This window comes from Pteropus alecto, unplaced genomic scaffold (genome assembly GCF_000325575.1).
Source record: "Pteropus alecto unplaced genomic scaffold, ASM32557v1 scaffold182, whole genome shotgun sequence".
In the NCBI taxonomy this organism is placed as follows: Eukaryota; Metazoa; Chordata; class Mammalia; order Chiroptera; family Pteropodidae; genus Pteropus; species Pteropus alecto.
The window spans coordinates 128,456-128,875 of record NW_006433946.1 but is presented as its reverse complement, the minus strand read 5'-3'; the positions used below and the strand labels follow the sequence as shown (position 1 = coordinate 128,875).

At 40.5% G+C, this 420-nt stretch overlaps 1 protein-coding gene across 3 annotated transcripts in view; it reads left to right on the top strand.

Moving 5' to 3' along the window:
- LANCL1 (LanC like 1) overlaps positions 1-420 on the top strand; it is a 41,410-nt gene that overhangs the window by 15,559 nt on the left and 25,431 nt on the right. The gene's annotated exons all lie outside the window — the stretch shown is intronic.

Sequence of the window (420 nt, the reverse complement as noted above, 5' to 3'; positions counted from 1 at the left end):
CAATGAGAATAAGAGAAGCAGGAAATGGGAAGAGGGAGAGTATGGTTCGCTCTGTACTTTTTATCCCTTTAGATCAGGCATCAGAGATGAGACAGAGTGACTCATTCAACACACTGAGGTTCACATTGAGCATTTGGGGTTGGGTAATTATTGAGTACTTACTATGTGCTAAGAACTGTTATAATCATTTTAGCATGATTCATAGTAACCATGGATGAAGATTCTTGGACACAGAAAGGTTTAGTAAATGACTAAGACCACACAGCTAGTAAGTGGCAGAGCCAGGTTTCAATCCTAGAGAGTGATTCCTGAGCTAGTGCTCTTAACGACTACTATGCTGAAGGATTGATCACCCATGTGGCAGTCTGAATAAAAGACTAGGAGCACTTCTTAATATGACAGTTACAAGAGTACACTGCA